At 36.5% G+C, this 13,173-nt stretch overlaps 1 pseudogene; it reads left to right on the top strand.

Moving 5' to 3' along the window:
- The first annotated feature begins 3,015 nt into the window (after positions 1 to 3,015).
- LOC101708748 (ferritin light chain pseudogene) lies at positions 3,016 to 3,841 on the top strand (annotated as a pseudogene).
- The last annotated feature ends 9,332 nt before the right edge of the window (positions 3,842 to 13,173 follow it).

The raw sequence follows: 13,173 nt of genomic DNA, 5'->3' as shown, positions 1-13,173 counted from the left end.
AATTGTTCCTGTTCATTTGGATTAAGTCCTAGACAGTTTCCTTAAATAGCTCCATAAATCATGATGAAGACACGACCTTGGTTTTCAATCAGCTATATTTATGGTTTGGAAATACTTCCTTGTGAAGCCAATAGGTTCGGAGTCACTGACCACGGATTTATGGTTGCATGTATTGTGACAGGCTCGGAGTCTGGAATGATAGCAAGGTAAATGTGCTGCAAGAATGGATTTAAACATATAAAACTTCATATGCTTTTCTTGTACATAAGTTTCTTTTGGAACAGCAACTGAAAAATAATTTATATTTTGTATTTTAAATACTTATTTAATGTTACCCAACACTTATTTTTCAATCTCTACATGTTGATGCAGCTATGGTATCTTTTTTTTCGGTAACAATGAATGATCCAACAAATATATTTTAATTTCACTGTTTTTGTAATAATACTCCTATATGGGGAATATGGGATAGCCAAGGCAGTAGGGCAGAATTTTACTAGGAAGTTTAAAAAAATTGTACAAAAAATAATGGAAGTGTTAATTTCTTGCACAAAACTATAACAAGACTCTCGGTCTATATTCATGATGGAGATCGAAGGACATGAGAATGAAACTCGGGGACTTGCGCACACTGAGCAAGTACTCTACTACCGAGCTAGTTTTCATTCTTTTGTGCCCTCAATGAGCTGCTCTTCAAAGGAAATACAAAGAACTGCAGTTAAACGATGAACTCGATGACGATAAATTGAGTGACTTAAAAATGAGCCTTCCCCAGGACTATTGCACTGGTATGTTACTTCCCTTAGATATGATGTGAGTGTTCAAAAAGTTTTCCTTTTTGACATGACTGGCCTTTGCTGCTAAAAAGAACTCTGGGAAACATTTCAGCCCTTTCATTTCCTTTTTGTTACAAGATTCTCAGATGTCATGGAGACATATGACCGGCAGATGGCGCTAGAATTCTGTCAGAAAGAATTGAGGTAGTTGCTTGTTCTTTGGCCTCTGCTTATTACCATTCGTTTTAGGGGTGAAAAGCAGTGTTCAGAGAAAAAAAATCTTTGTTAGCACAAAGCTTCTGAATTTTATAAGAGACAAAATTATGTTTTCAGTTAATTCAAAGACCAGTGGGTAATCTCTGAATTTTGCAAGTTGACTCACAGGAACATGAAAAAAAAAAGGGCTCTTACATGTATTGATTAACCGGGTACTCTCATTTGCTGTATTTCTCAGTCCTTTTGTGTGTGTGTGTGTGTGTGTGTGTGTGTGTGTGTGTGTGTGTGTGAGAGAGAGAGAGAGAGAGAGAGCATGGAGAAGGCAGCTGATGTTTTCATGCATTTTGAAGGAAGAATAAAATGGCTGGTTCTCTGCTTTGCTTGCTCATAGATTTCATAAGCCGAGTAAATGGATGCTATGGTTGTTTGTAAAACCAGATCCAAACAAAGGAAGAGAGCAAGGATACTTTCTTATAACATTGACACAGCCGCCGCACTTTAGAAAAAGGATGAGGCTGCAGAAGAAGGTTTTAGCTTAGCATTTCAATTCTAAAATGGATGGTCTTATTTAATTTTCCACACACAATATCTTTCTTTGCTAAAGAACAGGTTAATATTACTAGTCTCACTTATGTAGCGGCTTTAAGAGGCCAAAGCAACAAGGATATTTCTAAAGCAGATTGTAGTCATTTCTGCCGGTGTCAGAAATTTTCTACTCACACTGAAAGTAATTTTGTGGGTAATCTCGTGCTATGGTTTTGGTAGGGGTCTATGTCTTTGCTCCGCAGACAGGCAAAATGGATGGAATGATGAGTGAGTGTGATGATGAATTAATATCCCAGAGGTCCTGGAGGTAATGACAATGAAAGGAGTCTTTCTTTGCGACCACTGGGTTCTTGGAGTTGTGCTATTAGATGTGATTCTGAGGTGGTTTGCTGACTACAATCCCTGGAAAAGGCAAGAGAGAACAGTTCCTGGAACGCAGAAGAAAAAGCATGAGAAAAGCAAGGCATGCATTTGCTTGTGCTAAAATTCAGTGAAATCACGAATATAATATACTGGGCAGGTAAATGGGAGGTTTTCATTTTCTCAAGCCATGCACTATACGAAATATTTACACAGCTTGCAGCTTTACTACTTGTTTTAGGTTGACATTTTGTTATGGAAAGCATGTACTTATTATTGTATATTAAGCTGTTTCTTCCAACATATGTAGATTAAGTAGCAGAGATGGCCTGAAAAAACATTTTCCTATTCTTTGTGATCCTTGGAGGTGTTACAGTGGAAAATAGAAGCAAAGTAGAATGGTGAGTGAACGTAAATCTTGATTATACCTTGTTCTACTTGTTCTTTTGTCCATTTTCACTCTCACGGTGTGCGACCTCATACTAGTCACAGCACAGAGCACTGAGGATAGCAATAGCATGTGAGTGGTGCTCTTCTCACAAAGATGCAGACACAGTTATTCCTAGTAGTAGTGCAATATGCTGTGAACTGTAATAAGGGTGGAACTGTGGTCCTTAGCTCAATTAGAGATACCAGTCCGGAGGACTGGACTTCAAGATAAACTTACTACCAAAGATACCTAAATATAATTTCCTCTACAAGGAAAGTACAAGCTAGAGGAAGTGCAATCTTAGGAAGAAAAAGGATGAGTGTGTTCCTTTTGTCTGAAAGATGCTTCTCTTCTAACCATCAAGGGACAGGGATGGGGCAGGAGCTAGGATGGAAGAGCATGCAGAGACACTGAGCAGGCTTCTGTGGGGCTCACATCACATCTATAATGGGGTTTTAAAGTTCAGTTGGACTGTGTCCTTCCAGAAAGCAAAAATCTTCATATCCAGGTATCACAATATAGTCCAAGAAAGCAATACCTAAAACATTTGGGACAAGCCATGTACCTTCTTTGCTCAATTTAGACGGGTAAATTCTATGTTTCACAACTGAATTTCACTGCTCATATCCTGAGACATGAACATACCTATTTTAATGACATACTGATATAAAAAAAAAAAATCAGCGGCGCGTCTGGAGGTCCCGCGGCTCTGTCTCTTGCTTCAACAGTGTTTGGACGGAACAGACCCGGGGACTCCCTCTTTTTCATCCTCCATCCACCTTCCAGTTACAGATTTCGGAACCATCATCTCGCCCATCTCCTGCTTCCAGGACAGGCCAACACCGTTCTTTTGTGGGTAGCTCCTTATTGGTAACTAGCCATGACGTCTCAGATTCATCAGAATTATTCCACCGAGGTGGAGGCTGCCGTCAACCACCTGGTGAATCTGCACCTGCGGGCCTCCTACACCTACCTCTCTCTGGGCTACTACTTCTACCGTGACGATGTGGCTCTGGCAGGCATGGGCCATTTCTTCCGCGAGCTGGCCAAGGAGAAAAGCGAGGGTGCTGAGCATCTCCTGAAAATGCAAAACCAGCGCGGAGGCCGAGTGCTCTTCCAAGACGTGCAGAAATCTTCTGAAGATGAGTGGGGTAAAACCCTGGACTCCATGGAAGTTGCCCTGGCCCTGGAGAAGAACCTGAACCAAGCTCTTTTAGATCTTCATGCCTTGGGCTCTGCCAAGACAGACCCCCATCTCTGTGATTTCCTGGAGAAACACTTCCTGGATGAGGAGGTGAAGCTCATCAAGAAGATAGGCGACCACCTCACTAATGTCCGCAGGCTGGCCGGCCCCCAGGCTCGGCTGGCCGAGTACCTCTTCGAAAGGCTCACCCTCAAACATGACCAGGAGGCCCAGGAGCCTGGTGGCCTTTGAGGGGCTCCTGCTCACTTGGCATCAGGGCTTTGGCCTAACCCTCTCCCTCCAGCCACTAGGCAGCTTTGGAGGCAGCTTTTTCACCTCTCTGGAGCCCCCTTCCAAGTCTTGGACCAAAAGAAAATAAAGCCTTTTGCAGCAAATAAATAAATAAATAAATAAACAAATAATGTGTACATTTTTGTGTCTGGTAAAAATGTATAATTGCATTATATTTTTATAGTATTTATAAGTAACTTAAATTTTTTTAGTAGCTACAATGATGTGAACATTGAAACAAATATTTCCACATATAAATCCATGGTATTTGGTTCAAGAATTGGTTTGAAATTTGTTTTATGATTTTGGTAAGTCATTTATATTTTTCCCATGTGAAACATTTTCAGTAAAGTTTATTGGTAAAGCACTTGGAGATCACTGGTTGAAAAGTGAAATTGACTCTGAGTGCAGGCATCAGCATCTCACATTTAATAGTCATTTTTAGTTTTATCTCCATTGGCACCACTATTGAGCTCATTTTTATACAGAAGTGGCTCTTTCATTTTGTAAACATTTTAAGCTAGATGTTTCTGTAATGAATCTTAGAGCAATAGAAAGATGTGCAATAATCTATGTAGCAGTCACTGTTTGAGTGCATTTATAACTTTCTCCATTTGCCATAGTTAGAATAAGAAAACACTAATATTTTGAAATAAAATTTTTAAGATGTCATTCTTATATTCATAGTAATACCATCATAGGAGATGAAGCCATGCAGGTTTATTTTGCAGTATAAAAGGTGGTATTTATTCTAGAGATCTTCCTCAATAGCCCAGATTTCTATTAACTTTTTAAAGTTAAGTGGATACTCTGGGATGATACTGAATTTATCAATCAGAGAAATGGGAACTGTGGAGTTGTTGGGGATGCTGTTTCAAATCCTATCAGCTAGAAAGAAAGGAAATGTTCAAGGATAAAGGTAGAAGTAAATTAAACTTTGCTCAGTATCAACTTAACTTTTCCAATCAGAGAAAATTCTCCAGGCAGGTGGAGAGAGGACACAAAAAAATTGGAAGCTGCAGGTGGAGCACTGATGAGGAAGACATCACAAATGACCAACAAATTGTAAATGAAAATTGGGTGACTTTCAGGGGAGAGCTCCTAACAGGCTCTGAGGCAGCGTTTGACCTCTTTTAATGGAAGTTTTAAGAGAGGACAGGAGGTGATGAAGGTTCATTCCACTGGATGTCAGCGACTCCTGAGTGCTACTCTGGGTGGGCTACTGGGGCTGAATTGAAGGATGGTGTGGAAGTAGCATCAATCAGCAGGGGCAGAAGTCAACTTCCTGGCCAGGCTTTTTCTGCAGCAGTTCGGAAATTGCAGAACATACTGGAAATCAGTACTGGAAATTTATTTACTTTGTATTTAAAAATATATATAATAGCAAGGTCTTATATTTATTTACATATATTGGTTTAGTGCATTATGTTTTGGAGAATGTGTCATACAAATTTACTAAGAATATCAAAACGGAAGAAGTTCATCTGAATATGTACTTTTATGCTTGATGTGATAAAATATTCACATATAAGTCACCTGGGATCCAAGCAATCATAGAAGCTGACCTTTTTCAAATATACTGTTCTTTTATATATGGAAAAATTTGGAGAGAATAAAATCTATTAAGGTTATATAAGAAAGACACATTAAGAGTTACATTTATATCATCGATTATACTGTTTCTCAATTATACAGTTTAGGAAAAAAACACAAGCAATTAATCACGGTAGATTACACTCATTTTGTATTTGGCTAGCAGTAGCAAGTAGTTATTAAGAAGTCTGAGTTCCAATTGTTTTCCTAAATAATACTTCATAATATCTTTTGCTTATGTGATTTCTATAATACCTTTCAGTAAATGTAATTACTTATACCTGGAAAAGATTTTAAAATAGCTCTCATTCCCTTTTTATAATTATACATTTAAATAGACTATTAAATATATTTATATTCTTAATATGATGCCATTACCAGCCTGGCCATTTGTTTTGTTTAATCTGAATATGCATAATTACAAACCACACCAATTATAACTACTATGCATGCATTATCAACTGAGTAAAACATTTGGTAGTAATGGTATGACTGAAATATTCAGGGAAAATAATTATCTCTAGTTTATTAAAACAACCACAATCAAAACCCAGAAATTATAAAATTTTTATTTTTCAGGAAAATATTGGATACACATAACAAATTTAAGTATTGGTAAAGCATAAAATTTCTATCAGCAACTTAATTCTTCAAATAGAATTTTCTTTAGCAGTAAGGAAATATTAAAAAGAAGTTGAGATATTTGAAAGACATGCATTTAAATGATTTTGTAAGTGTTGAAATGGCCCACTGAAAGCAAAAGAAGAGATAGAGTGTAATACCTTATTATCCATTGTCAGACTTGGTTAGGGTTTGGATTTTAGGTGTCACACAAAGGCTCATGCATTGAAGGCCCAGTCCCCGGCTGGTGGTGCCACTGGGTGTGGTAGAAAATTTAGGATGTGGGACCTCATTAGAGGAAGAAGGCACTGGAAATGTGCCCCAGAAGAAGTGTATGTTGAGAATCTCTCTCTCTCTCCCTCGCTCCCTGCTTCCTGGCTGCCATTAGGGGAGCAGCTCCCTATGCTACATGTTCCTGGTGCCATGGGGTTTAGTCTCACCATGGATCCATGGCAGCGGAGTCAGCTGATCATGGACTGAGAATTCTGAATTCATCACCCAAAATTATCTTTACTTTTTAAGTTGTTTTTCCTGGATATTTTGTCACAATAGCAGAAATTTGACTAAAACAGAACTCAACAGAAAATAAGGAATCAAGAAGTAATCTAGGAAGAGAGTGTTTTATATTAACATGATTTGAAGCAAATATTTTTCTCTTAGGAACTACAAATCATTGATAGTGTGGTTTAAAATGACTGGATTCACAACACAATCTTTCCATTCTTATCCATAATATTTTAGGAAGCAAAATTTGGTTTTTTTCTTTTGTAGTGCTAGGGATTGAACTCAGTGCCCCATGGATGCTAGGGAAGCACTCTATTGCTGAGCAATAATGGCAGCCCAGGCCATACATTTTTGTATTGCCTATGAATTGCAGTAGACTGTAGTCCTTCAGATGGTGTCCTGATTTTTCCATCCTTCTTTAACTGTTCTTGAGGGGGCTAATAAAAGTAAATGAGTTCAAGGTTTCTAAATCACAAGAACTTTTTAGCACCGACCTCTTCTGTATAGTTAATCTATTAAAAAATACAACTAGGTATGACAGATAACTCTTCCATAAGTGACATTTGAAGTAATGTTCTCTGCATCCCACACTTCTAATCTCTACTAATGCAAATTGGTGTTTGTACAACCAAACGACAGCAAATAACTTGTCTGCTTATATAAATAAATAGAAATCAGGACAAAATAGCATATCTTGCAGTACATTAAACATGTCCTTGCAATTTTGTAATTACATTGTAATTTTGTATTTCTGTAACAATACAGTGTCTGTCACACTAGTAGGCACCAAATACATGTTTATTGTAGGATTATATTTAAATTTTTATTGGCATATGTTTGCAATGCATGACATTTACATTGATTTTTGCCAAAATGGCAGCATATAACATATCTTTCTCATTTTTGGTCTTGTATTTAAATTTATTAAACTGACTCTACTAAATTTAACTAGTGAAAGGGAACAAATTGAAAATAATGGTAAGCATTATTAACAAACTCATCAGAAAGAACAGGGAAGAAAGGGCAAAAGAAAAGAAAGGGACTGGAGAAACAACACAAGAAAAGCTGGGAGGAGTTAGACACATCCTTCTAGAAGAGATGAAAATCTGTGTGTTCAGGTTGTCAACATGACCAGGCTAAAATCAATAAACTAGAGTGTTTGATATTTTTAGAATGAGTTCAGGGTATATTTAATTTGTATTTACAGGAGGAGAAACTGCATCAATTAATGGAAGATGTTCCTGAAATTTATTTTTATTATAACTTGTGATGAGTGAACAAATATATGCCTTGGAAAATCCATTTATATTTCACATCCTTACACACACACACACGCACACACGCATACATACCTACATACATGCACATATACACTGAGTACTAAGATCTACTCATTTCTAGTTTTCCCAGTCCTGGAAGCCTAGAGCAGCACAAGCTGAAACAGTGAGTATTCAGGATTTCATCCCTTCCTTATTGATTCATTCTTCTTCCCTTTGTTACCAGTAGTTGATATTCTTTGAACCAAAGTCCAAGTAAGTCTGTTCCCATTTCTTCCTATGCTTTCTACTCACAGTGTGATATAGCACCTGTATGCAGGTGATTTCTTTCCACATTTCAAGCCCATTCTTGCTATCTCCTTGCCTATATTTAAAAAACCCACTTTTTCTGTATTTACTGATGTTGTAAGGATATATGATTAAGCATTTTCAAACATAATTCTTTCTTGGGCTGGGGATTTAGCTCAGTGGTGCCTCACCTGCCTGGCAAGCATAAGATCCTGATCACCAGGACCAAAAACAAACAACCTCCACAAAAAAAGATAAACAAAAACAAAAAGCAAAAAAAGAAGAAAAACATAATTCTTTGTTTTTTTGGACATTTGGTCCCACTATGTGGCCCAGGCTGGTCTCAAACACCTGGTTCAAATAACCTTCCTGCTTCAGCCTCCTAAACAGTTGGCAGTACAGTTGTGTGTGCTCTAGCACCTTGTTTATAATTCATTTTTTAAAACTAAAATTCCTCATTTCTAACTTTTCCATTTTTACCAATATTATCACTCAGAATCAAAAATTTGAATTATATTTAAATAAGTTAATATCTTCTATCGTGTATATTTCTTTATCTTTACATTCAATACTTTGTGCTTTTGTTGATAAAAGCAATTTAATTTGTACTGCTACCTGTCTCAAGTTGTCAGTACATCATAGAAAACTAGTTTTCCTATAAGACGTGGCAGGTCATAGGTACTTCAAATATATTTGTAAAAGAAATGAACAAACAGATCTTCACAAAGCAATGTTTCAGAACATTCCCAGTCAATACTGCTTCTCCCTCCATTATGATGACTATTTTTTTTACTGATTATAAGACTCTTTTAGTGCTCAACAAATATACCATAGGGAATCAGTTGTTTTTTTGACTGACATTTCCTTGATTGAATTGTAGGGAGTTGAGGAATCTTCCATGTTGCATTGTAAAAGATTTATATAGAGTGGGTAAAATTTTTTATGGCATTTCATTTTATGTTACACATTGGAGTTAGAATGCTAATGAAGACATCAATATTTTCAGAAGTGGAGAGAACCAATAATCCAGGCTTGGATTTAGCCCTTTATGTTTTCAAAGCTGCTAATTCATTAAAATTATTGAAGTAGTCTCAAAAATAAATGAGATATAAACAAGTTGATTTTAAAAATTGAAGAAAAGTCAAAGGAAGTCTTGGAAAAGTAGGATGCAACTGCTATTAGATATTATAGAATGAGCAAATTGTGACAATTACTATGCTTGAGATTTGCTTTTAGCATTAGTTTACAAAGTGAGGCAAAAAGAGAAAACTAGAGGGCATATAGCAATTTATTCTGCTGATAGAGGAGCTTCAAATATATTTTAAATGATAACATAAAGCATGCGTGATCTGCTGGGTATTGATTTTTTTCAACTGTTAATTGATTTTAAGATATATTTCATGGGTCTTCATAAAGGCAAAATGAATAATGTCAATTTCAGCCATGGCTTGTCAACCATAAATGTTCAAATGAATATTTTTTGTGTGATCTAGAAAATTAGAGGGTGGTTGTAAGTTTGTGAAGAAGCCTCACCACATATATTTAATTTTAGAAATAAATGGAGACTAAAACTGATTTGCAAAGCCCTAAAACCTCTACGGACACAAACACTATCTCTAGTAGGCAAAGTTGTTCTCCACAAGGAAGGAGTGGATTGGTATTTTGAATCTGTGATCCTATACACTGTGAGTGAATGAATAAGTAATTTATAGCTGGAGCTGGAAGCAGATTTCCCAACTGTTGAAGTGAGAAGTTACAGATAAGCAAGAGGGGAAAGCTGAAATGATCTGTTGAGGTAATAGATTAGAGTTGGAGGCAAAAGTATGACTTTCACTTAGCTTAATATACTTATAATTGATACATATATAATATTTATAGATATATTTCATATACTAGTTAATGTATACCCATATATTCTCTTTCTCCTTTAGATGAGAGTGCTCAGAAGCAAATATCCTCCAGTAGCAACAAGTACACTGATGGCCCACATTTTGGTTGCTACACTATCCTCCAATATAAAGAGCCAGTGCTTCTAGGAAAAAAATGACTGATCCTTTGGTAGAGCATCTATCATATGATCCCAAAGCTTTCTGTAATTAAGGCAGAAGGTAAGGACGTGCTCAAACATGTACACATATGAGCACTCAAATAGGAAGAGGGTGTGTCCCAGAGACACATGGGCCTTCTAAAAGATCTGGGGCAAGTTGAGCAACAGAATAAAGAATGTAACTCTGGGTGGCATTCCAGAGTATAAGTCAGCACCTTAATTTCTTTTTTATGTAAATAAATGAATAGAGAAATAAGTTAGTGGTGAATAATGCACAAAAATTCTTAGTAATTTGGAACAGGCACATAACTTTATAACCCTTACATATTTCTGTCTTTCAAGAATACAATATGGAATGAGGGGAACAAAGACTTAAAACCACTATCTCAATCAAGGCATCAATATTAAAACAATATAAATACGTCATTTTGATCATGCCTTATATAATGTGATAAAAATCGTACTTTACCTCTGTAAATTCCTCCCTCAAATTTATAACTTCAGTCTATTTATCAGACAAATATCTGATATTGGGAAAAATATCAGACAAATTCAAATTGAGGACGTTCTACAAAACATCTGACCATCACTTCTAAAACTACCAATGTCATAAAAAAAATCTGAGAAACTATCACAGCTACAGGCCATCTAAGGAGTAATCATGACCAACATAATGTGGAGTTCTGAAAGGGACCTGAAATAAAGAAGGACTTTAGGTAAAATGTGAGGAAATCCGAATGAAGTATAACCGTTAAGTAATAACAATTTATCAATGTTGATTCATTAATTATAACAGTACAGCAATACTAATGTAAGAAGTTAATTATATGAGAAACTGAGTGTAAGCTATGTGGGTACACTTTAAACTATTATGTGACATTTTCTTAAATCCAATACTTTTCAAAAGTAAAGAAATTATTAAAAACATTTTAAATCTCAAAATTAATTTTTATTGTTTGTTTGTTTGTTTTTGGTACCGGGGATCGAACTCAGGTCCTTCTGCTTGCAAGGCAGGCGGCGGAACCACTGAGCTAAATCCCCGGCCCTCAAAATTAATTTTTATTGCAAGAAAGCTATACAATCCTGGATTATAATTCAGGTTTTTAAATTTATGAGTACCACTTTTGGTATACATTTATAGTATTTTTCCTTATATGATTGACCGATGAAAACAAAATTGTACATATTAGTGTGGTACCATGTGATGCTACAATGTATATATTTTGCAATGTAGTTGTTGTTTGTTTTTGAGATAGGGTTTCGCTATGTAGTGCAGGCTGGCCTTGAACTCACTATGTAGACCAGGCTGACCTCAAACTTGCAGTGAGATTTCAGGCATGCAGCATCATGTCGTGCTATTTTACAAAGTTTAAATCAGGCTAAACATATTTATTATGATTACCTTATTAAAAGCTACACAAGAGAAGAAACATGAATATTAAACATTCCTATAAGAAACTCTCAAATAGTAGTACCATTTTCTCCATTTCTACTGCTATAACAAAATACTTGAGGCTGATACATTTACAAAGAGCAGAAAATTATTTTTCACTTTCCCGGAGGCTGGAAAGTCCAATAGAAAGGTACTGGCAGGGGCAGTGGGTCTGGTGAGGACCCACTTTCTGAAAAATAGTACTTTACTGCTCTGTACTTTGGAGAGGACAAATTCTGTGTCAGTAACCTGCAGAAGGGATGGAAGGGACAGACTTGCCTCCCCATGTGCTTTTGCAAGGCTCCAATCCTATTAACAAAGGTGGAGCTCTTAGGGCCTAACGAGAGCTTTGCTGGCTTTCCTTGTTCTGCTCTTTGCTATGAAATTTGTGGTCCCCTAGAATCTCATGAGCCTCTTTGCTGTGAGTTGCGGATCTCTGGATGTAATGCATTGGCAGACACCATCTTCACTGCTGCTCTTTAGGCTTCTCTACTTGTAGCTCCTTGCTTTCCGTTTCAAGGAGATTTCATTGACAATGTGTGGACTAGCTTCCTTTCCCCTTCTAGATTGCCAGGACTTTTCTTAGATAAAAACTGGATAGACTTGTTTCGGCCTGAATCTACTTTCTTAGGTTTATTGAAAATACCATTTACATTCTATCTTCAGGTCAGCCTTACTCTTTAGTTTGGGTGTGACTTTTTGTCTTTTTCTGTATCTCAATAGACATTTTGGTAGCAAGTTGGCTTAGCTGCCTTCCATACTGCTGGCTAGATGCTGTTATAGATTGGACGGCCCTCCTAAATAGTTTTATTGGATTATGGATGCTTTCCCTAATCATTCCAAATTAATCACAGAGAAAAATCTAACTTCAAATTCACCTCCTCCATCCTTGCCAAATACTTTAAAAACACAAAGACTTTCGGTTCCAGCCTGTACTTCCCTTATTTGTGAGTTGACCCTATCTTCACCTTAATATTCACTCTGTTTGGCATTTCTCCCAGACCTATTTTCCTTGTGCCAGTTTGGTATGCCATAGATCTTAACTTTTACAATCCAATCTAAGAAGTATTCCATAAATCTTTGCAAGTTGCACAGTCTGCACTTTCCCCTAAGCCCAGCCCATTGCATATTCCTGCTAGGCTGTGCTTTCAGTCTGTCTTGGGCGGGGGACGCTACTGAATTAAGTAGGAAATGTCATTTGCAAGGATTCAAACCTCCTTAGGGTATATGTAAGTTCCTTTTTCCATGCTACTTTGCTAGAGTGTTAAAATCTGAAAATTAGTGAAAGGTCAGAGATGTGTAAAATTCCAATGACAATCTTTTTTATATCCAAAGAAATTACTTTAACAATGAATTTCTGAGACATTCTACTACTTTCTTTGGCTCATTTAGCTCTTTATCACTACACTAAAGAAAACTCAAAAATGATATTTTTTCTTTTTCTAAAAATCATTTTAGCAAGTGCTAAGCTTTCACTTCTTGTGGGAGACTTCTTAAACTACTTTTTTGCTCTAAATGCTTCAAAAATATAAGTAATAGAGAGAAAAAATAGTTTCAATAGTTTCAACTAACCACAGTATCTTCTGCCACCAAGGAATAAAATTGAATT

This window comes from Heterocephalus glaber, unplaced genomic scaffold (genome assembly GCF_053883595.1).
Source record: "Heterocephalus glaber isolate CG9 unplaced genomic scaffold, H.glaber_assembly_v1.0 deba00001662, whole genome shotgun sequence".
Taxonomy (NCBI): Eukaryota; Metazoa; Chordata; class Mammalia; order Rodentia; family Bathyergidae; genus Heterocephalus; species Heterocephalus glaber.
Note: the sequence above shows the minus strand (reverse complement) of the source record. Positions and strands in the feature narration are given on the sequence as shown.